Below are 9,947 nucleotides of genomic sequence, written 5' to 3' on the forward strand. Positions count from 1 at the left end.
TTTCTGACAACTTGACCATGCTCATCTTGCTTGTTGCGGTATATCCATTTGGTGCCTATTATGTTGTGCTTCCGAGGATCGGGACGCTTGACCAGTTCCCATACATTATTCAGCTCAAACTGTTGAAGCTCGTCTTGCATAGCTTGAATCCATTCAGGTTCCATGAAGGCTTCTTCAACTTTCTTGGGTTCTGTTATTGAGATGAATGCGAAGTGCCCACAGAAATTTGCTAGCTGAGTTGCCCTTGAACAAGTGAGTGGACTGGGTGCATTGATACTATCAATTATTCTTTCAATCTGCACTTCATTGGCAATGTGAGGATGTACAAGGCGAAGATTTTGCTCTTGTGATCATTGTCGTTGTTAGAAGGAATGTCTTCAAGCTGAGCATTGTCTTCATGTTTATCAGATGCTAGAGACTTGTCAGATTCCATTAGAACAAGGCAATGATATTTTTCAAATATTACGATCATGTTTAAATCACAAAGCATTGAGATAGACATTAAGTTGAAGCAAAGGGATTCAACAAGCATGACTTTATCCATGTGTTGATCCCTTGAGATTGCAACTCTACCTAGACCCAATACCTTACTTTTACCAGTGTCAGCAAATGTGATGTGGCTCTTGTCGGATGGACGTAAGGTTGAGTCCATAAGAAGGCTTCTTTTGCCAGTCATGTGATTTGTACACCCACTATCAATAATCCATTCTGAAGACGCTGGTGTCGTACCCTACAGTGCAGTTAGGGGGATAGGCTTCACGAAGAGCATTGTGAAGCAAAAACATTTGACGAACCAGTGGGTTATGAAAGCTTAGATCCAGATTAGGACTAATAGGGAGAGTAGCAAGCGATTCAGGAATGAAGTACATAGTAAGACCATTCGGGCATTCGATCTTGCGCCCTATAAGATGTTTAAGGTCCCCAGCAATAGCATCAGACGATTTTGGTTTTCTGCTGGAGACCTTTCCCTGCAAAAGAGAGTTAAGCTTTCTTAGCCACCCACATCTTCAAGGGTGGCTTAGAAGCAATAAGTCTAAGTGCAGCATCTGAGAACTTTGGCTTTGGACCCCTAGCAAACAGTCTTGCAGGCGGACAATAGTACTCATAAGAATAAGCAGAATAGTTCTTGTTCTTATGAACATGGCGGTTTGATGAACCGCTCTCATATTCATATGCCTGAGTATGGTTTCCCTGCAAAACATTTGCGTTAGTGCGACTCAGGTGAGTCCTCTGTCTGTATGAAGCCTTTGGACCGTATGAAGCCTTTGGTCCGAGGTTTGTCTTCTTCACGTGATGTGTCATGATGACATTCACAGGAAGATTCTCCAGACACCTTTTCGGAACCCAGATCTTCTTCATAGGCGGTCCATTCCTGCAGTTAGTACCAATGTACCTGGAAAACACTTCACCATTCTGATTCTTAAATAGTTTATAGTTTGCATCAAGGGATTCATCAATGATAATGGGGTTAGCACAAGTGAATCCAGATAGATTGGATGGATCTGCTGAAGGTTCCTTTGCAGCAACCCACGTGGTTTTGGGGTACTGCTCAGGTTTCCAGTAAGAGCCATCAGCATTCATTTTCCTTACGAACCCAACACCCTCTTTCCTCGGGTTTCGGTTCAGAATCTGCTTTTTGAGGACATCACATAGTGTCTGATGCCCTTTAAGACTTTTGTACATCCCTGTTTCAAGAAATGTCTTCAACCTAGCATTCTCATCAGCAATAGCAGTGGTATCCTCAGTAGAGGGGTTAGTTACCACATCAACAGTTGAAGATATTGCAACAGTAGTAGCAGTAGAACATTCAGCAATAGAAGTAGCATTATCACGCTCAATGCATTTAATACATGGTGGTTCAAATCCTTCCTGAGCGGAACTGATCTGTTTGGTGCGAAGTGACTCGTTTTCCTTTTGAAGATCTTCATGAGCCGCTCTCAATTTCTCAAGATCTTGCTTCCTTTGAAGATAATCATAGGAAAGCTTTTCATGAGTTGTTGAGAGAGTTTCATGACGACTTTCAAGTTCCTCATACTTAACGTGAAGATTTTTTATGTCTTCAATTAAGGATTCAGATCGAGTCATTTCAGCACCTAACAGATCATCGCTTCTGTCTAACAGTTTTTGAATATGTTCCATAGCTTTATGTTGTTCAGTTGCAATTTTATCAAGTGTTTTGTAGCTGGGTTTTGAACCACAATCAGAGTCATCGTCACTAGATGTTTGATAGTGAGTGGTGCGCGTGTTTACCTTGGCACCGCGTGCCATGAAGCAGTAGGTAGAAGCGGAGTAGTCCTTGTCATTTGCATCGGAGTCGGTGATGAAGTCATTGTCTTCAGTGTTGAAGATGGACTTGGCAACGTATGCTGTAGCCAGACTTGCGACACCTGAATCGGACTCCTCCTCAGACTCCACCTCCGCCTCCTCAGAAGCGGACTCCTCCTCTGAATCCATTTCCTTGCCAACAAACGCACATGCCTTGCCAGATGAGCTCTTCTTGTGTGATGAAGACTTTGAGGAAGACTTGGAAGAAGACTTTGAGTATTTTCTTCTTCTTCTTTTCGTCAGAGTCATATTCCTTGCTCTTCTTCTTCTTTTTGTTCTCATTGTCCCACTGTGGACACTCAGAGATGAAGTGGCCAGGTTTCTTGCACTTGTGACATGTTTTCTTCTTGTAGTCGTGAGCAGAAGCTTCATCATTCCTTGAGCTTGACCGGGAAGACTTTCTGAAACCTTTCTTCTTGGTGAATTTTTGGAACTTCTTCACAAGCATAGCAAGTTCCCTTCCAATGTCTTGAGGATCATCCGAACTGCTGTCAGATTCTTCTTCAGATGAGGAGACAACTTTTGCCTTCAAGGCACGAGTTTGCCCATAGTTTGGACCGTAGATATCTCTTTTCTCAGAAAGCTGAAACTCATGTGTGTTGAGCCTCTCAAGTATGTCAGACGGATTGAGTGTCTTGAAATCAGGACATTCTTGAATCATCAGGGCCAGGGTGTCAAACGAACTATCAAGTGATCTCAGTAGTGTCTTGACGACTTCATGTTTGGTGATCTCAGTAGCACCGAGGGCTTGAAGCTCATTTGTGATGTTAGTGAGTCGGTCAAATGTGAGCTAGACATTCTCATTGTCATTTCGCTTGAAGCGGTTAAAGAGGTTGCGAAGGACACTGATTCTCTGATCTCTCTGGGTTGAGACGCCTTCATTGACCTTGGAGAGCCAGTCCCAGACTAGCTTAGATGTTTCCAAAGCATTCACACGGCCATACTGTCCTTTGGTCAGATGACCACAGATGATATTCTTGGCAGTAGAGTCCAGTTGAACGAACTTCTTGACATCAGCAGCAGTGACACCTTCTCCAGCCTTGGGAATGCCGTTCTTGACAACATACTATAGGTCGACGTTAGTGGCTTCAGGATGCATGCGCATCTTATTCTTCCAGTAGGGATATTCAGTTCCATCAAAGACGGGGCACACAACGGAGACTTTAATTATCCCTGCAGTCGACATGGCTAAAACTCCAGGTGGTTAAACCGAATCACATAGAACAAGGGAGCACCTTGCTCTGATACCAATTGAAAGTGCGTTATATCGACTAGAGGGGGGGGTGAATAGGTGATTTTTGTGAAAGTCTTCAAAACGTGGAAGTTATGAAGACAAACGATAGAAATAAACCTATTACCCTGCAGCGGAAGGTAGACTACACTAGGCAAGCCATAGTCAAGTATTCAATAGAGTGAAAGCACAATGACTAATAGCAGCAATGTAGTAAGGATCAGGTAGGAAGATATTGTGAAGCCACACAGAACACGCAGTCACTCAGTGAAGACAAAAGATAGTGCGAACATACAATGACTTCACAAGGAGTAACAGTAAGTAAAGGGAAGGGAAGATGAAACCAGTGACTCGCTGAAGACAATGATTTGTTGGACCAGTTCCAATTGCTGTGACAACTGTACGTCTGGTTAGGGCGGCTAGGTATTTAAACCTTAGGACACACAGTCCCGGACACCCAGTCTTGAACACGCAGCTCAGGACACCCAGTCCTCACCGTATTCCCCTTGAGCTAAGGTCACACAGACCTCGCCCAATCACTCTGGTAAGTCTTCAAGGTAGACTCCCAAACCTTCACAGACTTCATTCACAGGCAATCCACAATGTCTCTTGGATGCTCAAAACGCGACGCCCAACCGGCTGGAGGATGCACAGTCCTCAAGTGTAATAAGTCTTCAGATCACACAGACAAGAAGACTTAAGTGATGCCTAATTCTCTTTGGCTCTGGGTGGTTAGGGCTTTATCCTCGCAAGGAATTCTCTCTCAAAGGCTTCAAGGTGGGTTGCTCTCAAACGACAAAAGCCGTACTCTGAATCTGAGCAGCCAACCATTTATGGTTGTAGGGGGTGGGCTATTTATAGCCACATGGCAACCCGACCTGATTTGTCCGAAATGACCCTGGGTCACTAAGGAACTGACACGTGTTCCAACGGTCAGATTTCAAACTTACACGGCAACTTTACTTGGGCTTCAAGCAAAGCTGACTTGCCCTACTCTGGACAAGATTCGCTCTCAAAGTCTTCACTCGAAGACATAGGTTTTGTTTAAGCATCACTTCAGTCATTCTGACTGGTTCTCTTAGACCCCACTTAACAGTACAGTGGTTCCTATGAATCAACACAAAAGAAAGAGAACTACGAAAGATCTAAGTCTTCAAGCTCCATAGGCTTCATGTGGTGTCTTCTCTTGTCATAGTCTTCAATGTGAATATCTTCATATACCACCTTTGACTTCAATGTCTTCATACATTTTTAGGGGTCATCTCTGGTAGGAAAACCGAATCAATGAGGGACTTCTACCTGTGTTATCCTGCAATTCTCACAAACACATTAGTCCCTCAACTAGGTTTGTCGTCAATACTCCAAAACCAACTTGGGGTGGCACTAGATGCACTTACAATGATGATGACGATGGTTTCCCCCTCCGGGAGGGAAGTTGCCCCGACGGAATCGCTCCTCCGGAGGGCAAAAGTGCTCTTGCCCAAGTTCCGCCTCGAGATGGCGGCACTCCATCTCGAAAGTCCTCTCCTTATTTTTCTAGGTCAAAATGACCTATATACCAGAAGATGGGCACCAGAGGTGGGCCTGGGTGAGCACAACCCCATGGCGCGCCCAGGTGGGTTGTGCCCACCTGGTGGCCCCTCTCTAGTACTTATTTGCTCCAATATTCTTTATATATTTCATAAAAATTCTCCGTGAAGTTTCAACTTATTTGGAGTTGTGCAGAATAGGTAGCCTGATGTAGCTTTTGCAGGTCCAAATCTCGAGCTGTCGGAATTCTCCCTCTTTGTCTGTACCTTGCAAATTATGAGAGAAAGGGCATTAGAATTACTCCAAAAAGCATTATTATGCATTTAAACATCATAAATAATAGTATTAAAACATGATGTAAAATGGACATATCAACTCCCCCAAGCTTAGACCTCGCTTGTCCTCAAGAGAAAACCGAAATCGAAAAACATGTCCACGTGCTTAGAGAGAGAGGTGTCGATAAAAACAAAATACGGACATAGAAGCATCATGTTCATTATTATAACAACAACAAACTTAAACATAAGACTCTTATCATAGAATTCTCATGAATAAGTGACAATTCATCACACTATTGATGTATAAAGCAAAAACTCTATTAGAAACCAACAAACTATGTTCTCAGTCAACTTTGCAACTACAATTCATCATCTTTTTAGGAAGGGTCACGTATCGGAGCCTCTAGGCAAGTCCACATACTCAACCATCATATAGTCTTCTATGATTGCTGACACTCACCGCATACACATGAGCAAAACGTGTCAACCGGACACCTAGAAAGACCGGGGCTTATAGTTTTGCCTCGCAACGTATTCACCTCAAGGGTGAGGTCAACAATAATAACTCATGCTACCCATATTCAAATGGACATATGTGCCTAGATCTTTTCTCACCACATGATGCTTGCCAAAGGAGGAAATAAAAAAGGAATAGATAGAAAACTTTGACTCTTTGTATAAAAGTAAATACATAAAAGTAAAAGATAGGCCCTTCGCAGAGGTAAGCAGATGTTGCCATGCGCTTATTTGTTTGTATGCTCAACCACTTAGTGCAAAAGAATGTCACATTGTATTGCCCCTTCTGATGGCAACCTTTGTTATGCAGTATGTCGCTTTTATTCTTCACCATCACAAGTTCGTACAACGCTCAATTTTCTCTTGCACTAAATGATCTCACACTTTTAGAAGCAATTTTTATTGCCTTATTGCACTGATGACAACTTACTTGAAGGATCTGACTCAATTCTTAGGTAGGTATGGTGGACACTTGAAAATAAGATTTGGGTTTAAGGGTTTTTGGCTGCACAAGTAGAATCTCTACTTAGTGCGAAATTTTTGGCTAGCAAAGATAGGGGGCAAGCACCACATGTTAAAGGACCTATGACAATATGACTTCTATGTGAATATGAACAAACATACATCATTAAGTTTTCTTCCTTGTCCAACGTCAACAATTTTGGCATATAATATTTTGATGGGGGCTCACAATCACAAAAAATTTCTAGGATAGTGTATTTATATGTGAATCTTCTCCTCCCTTATTATTCTTTCATGAGTTGCATCATTGACCAATGTCATGTTTGTCAATCTCTAATAAAATTTCCTACTTATACTTTTCCTTATGTGGTGTCATCACCTAGCATAAGATTAGTATATGATCTACTTGGTTTATTTCGTTTCCTTTTTCTTTTAATTACTTTCTTTTTATTGCAACATGAAAGTAAAGAAAGCAAAAACTCAAACTAAACTTTATTATATATCTCGCACATGATTACAAGGATAGATCACTAAGCAAACTCTTGAAAAGAAAGGATCGAACTAAAATTTTATTCATATAAAGCAAAATACCAAACTAAGATAAGTAAAGATAGTGGGGGTGATACGATATCGGGGCACCTCCCCCAAGCTTGACGGAAGACAAGGGGAGTGAGGGAGTCCTGGACTAAGGGGTCCTCGGGCGTCCGGCCTGCTAGCCATGGGCCGGACTAATGGGCTGTGAAGATACGAAGACCGAAGACTGCACCTGTGTCCGGATGGGACTCTCCTTGGCGATTAAATATGCAGATTCCTTTCTCTGTAACCGACCTTGTGTAACCCTAGATCCTCCCGGTGTCTATATAAGCCAGGGGACTTAGTCCGGATAGGGGAGAGATTCATTACCATAGCCATACCAGCTAGACCTCTAGGGTTTAGCCATTACGATCTCGTGGTAGATCAACTCTTGTAATACTCATATTCATCAATATCAATCAAGCAGGACGTAGGGTATTACCTCCATAGAGAGGGCCCGAACCTGGGTAAACATCGTGTCCCCTGTCTCCTGTTACCATTGACCTTAGATGCACAGTTCTGGACCCCCTACCCGAGATCCGCCGGTTTTGACACTGACATTGGTGCTTTCATTGAGAGTTCCACTGTGCAGTCAACGAAAGGTTCGATGGACCCTTCAATCGTCGATAGTGACGCTGTCCAAGGAGAAACCTTCCTCCCCGGACAGATCTTCGTGTTCGGCGGCTTTGTACTGCGGGCCAACTCGTTTGGCCACCTGGAGCAGATCGATAGCTACGCCCCTGGCCATTAGGTCAGATTTGGGAGTATGGACTACATTGCAGACATCCGTGGAGATTTGATCTTCGCAGGATTCGGGACCATGGCGACCGCTCCCGGTCACCTTGACGAACATGACCTAAATCTCTCGTCAGACCGCATCCAGGAGATAGCTCCTGTGACCACTCTGGCCTTAGATCTAGAGCGCACTGCGGCATCCAAGGATTGGAGGTTCAACCCCACCACGGAGGCCACAGACTCCCCGGCGTTGGAGCCGCACATGGACTTAATCTCACACAATATCTGTGTCACCGGAATTCCGGACTCGTCTTTGGTTATAAGTTCCGAACCATGTGAGCCTGTGGCCGCCAAACTTGATCATTCATCGATCTTCGAATTCAGCGCCACAGACATCTTCCAGTACTCGCCTTTGGGCGATGTTCTAAACTCATTAAAAAGCCTGTCCTTGGCGGGGGACTCGTAGCCGAACTATGTCCGGTTCGAACTAGGGGCTGATGATCGAGAATTTTGCTTCCCACCCGCCACCCACTTTATAGCCACTCTCGAAGACTTAACCGACATGCTCGATTACGGCTCCGATGACATCGACGGCATGGACGACGATGTCGGAGAAGAAGAGGCCCAAGACCCGCCGTTCACTGGATGCTGGACGACCACTTCCTCGTACGATGTGTACATGGTGGATGCACCAAAGGAGAATAGCGGCGATGACAAAGAAGACCCAGTTGAGGATAAACCTCCTGATATACAATCGAAATGCCAGCGTCAGCGGCGCCGCTCTAAGTCACGCCGCAGTAAAGATAGCAACACCAACACAGGAGAAGATAACACTCCGGAAGGTGCCAAAGACAACGAAGACCCCGTTAACGCAGCTACCGAACAGGATGAACGGGAAGATGGGCAGGTTAGCCCTGGTAGACAGGCCACACACCAGGACTCGGAGGACAGTAATTATCTTCCGCTCGCCGAGGATGAGGCGAGCCTCGGCCCCAAGGATTTCATCGTGCCTGAGGAACCTCTTAAGAAGGAGCGCTTCGAGCGCCAGCTAATAGCCACTGCAAGGAGCCTGAAAAAGAAGCAGCAGTAGCTTCAAGCTGACCAAGATCTGCTCAACGATAAATGGACCGACGTCCTAGCAGCCGAAGAATACGGCCTCAAGCGCTCGGCCAAAAGCTACTCGAAGCGCAAATTACTACCTTAGTTCAACGACGAGGCGCCGGAGCACATACCACCATCGCGCAATACGGCTGACCGACCACCACGTGGACGGGACAAAGCGGTAACTCAAGCCGAACACCAGCCTGCCCCGCCTCATCGCAAAGGCGGAGGTAAATCAGCTCACGGTCATACATATGACCTTCGACACGACCTGAACAATAAAGCAGGATATACCCGATCGATTTACGAATCGCGAGGATGTTCCTCGACACGTGATGATGGCTACCTATTCGAACATGAAAAACCTAGTCACACCCGAGCCGACATCCGCTCACGGACTCCATCGGAGCTACATCGTGACGTGGCCCGATATAGAGGCGCCGCACACCCCCTTTGCTTCACCAATGAAGTAATGGATCACGAATTTCCCGAAGGGTTCAAACCCGTTAACATTGAATCATACGACAGAACAACCAACCCCGCGGTATGGATCGAGGATTTTATTCTCCATATCCACATGGCCCGTGGAGATGACCTCCACGCTATCAAATACCTCCCACTAAAGCTCAAAGGGCCAGCTCGGCACTAGTTAAATAGCCTGCCTGAAAATTCTATCGGCAGCTGGGAGGACTTGGAAGAAGCCTTCCTCGACAACTTCCAAGGTGCATATGTCCGGCCACCAGATGCCGACGACTTAAGCCACATAGTCCAACAACCTGGAGAGTCAGCCAGGAAATTTTGGACTAGGTTCCTAACCAAGAAGAACCAGATCATCGACTATCCGGATGCTGAAGCCCTAGCGGCCTTTAAACATAGCATCCGCGACGAATGGCTCGCCCGCCACCTCGGCCAAGAAAAGCCGAAATCCACGGCACTTGTCGGTGTCAGAACCGGCGGATCTCGGGTAGGGGGTCCCAAACTATGCGTCAAGGCCGGATGGTAACAGGAGACAAGGGACACGATGTTTTTACCCAGGTTCGGGCCCTCTCGATGGAGGCAATACCCTACTCCTGCTTGATTAATATTGATGATATGGGTAGTACAAGAGTAGATCTACCACAAGATCAAGGAGGCTAAACCCTAGAAGCTAGCCTATGGTATGATTGTTGTATATATTGTATAGAGTTGATTTATCG

Source organism: Triticum aestivum, chromosome 1A (assembly GCF_018294505.1).
Source record: "Triticum aestivum cultivar Chinese Spring chromosome 1A, IWGSC CS RefSeq v2.1, whole genome shotgun sequence".
Taxonomy (NCBI): domain Eukaryota; kingdom Viridiplantae; phylum Streptophyta; class Magnoliopsida; order Poales; family Poaceae; genus Triticum; species Triticum aestivum.